The sequence below is a fragment of the Oncorhynchus keta genome, unplaced genomic scaffold (assembly GCF_023373465.1).
Source record: "Oncorhynchus keta strain PuntledgeMale-10-30-2019 unplaced genomic scaffold, Oket_V2 Un_contig_10690_pilon_pilon, whole genome shotgun sequence".
NCBI lineage: Eukaryota > Metazoa > Chordata > Actinopteri > Salmoniformes > Salmonidae > Oncorhynchus > Oncorhynchus keta.
In genome coordinates this window covers 167,170-167,500 of record NW_026277175.1, presented here as the reverse complement: position 1 = coordinate 167,500, position 331 = coordinate 167,170, and positions in this window count along the sequence as shown.

The following is a 331-nucleotide window of genomic DNA, read 5'->3' as shown; positions in this document are numbered from 1 at the left end:
GAGTAGTGGGTGCGGAGTCAGGCGCAGAGAGACTTCTAGGAGTAGTGGGTGCGGAGTCAGGCGCAGAGAGACTTCTAGGAGTAGTGGGAGCGGAGTCAGGAGCAGAGAGACTTCTCGGAGTAGTGGGTGCGGAGTCAGGCGCAGAGAGACTTCTAGGAGTAGTGGGTGCGGAGTCAGGCGCAGAGAGACTTCTAGGAGTAGTGGGTGCGGAGTCAGGCGCAGAGAGACTTCTAGGAGTAGTGGGTGCGGAGTCAGGCGCAGAGAGACTTCTAGGAGTAGTGGGTGCGGAGTCAGGCGCAGAGAGACTTCTAGGAGTAATGGGTGCGGAGTC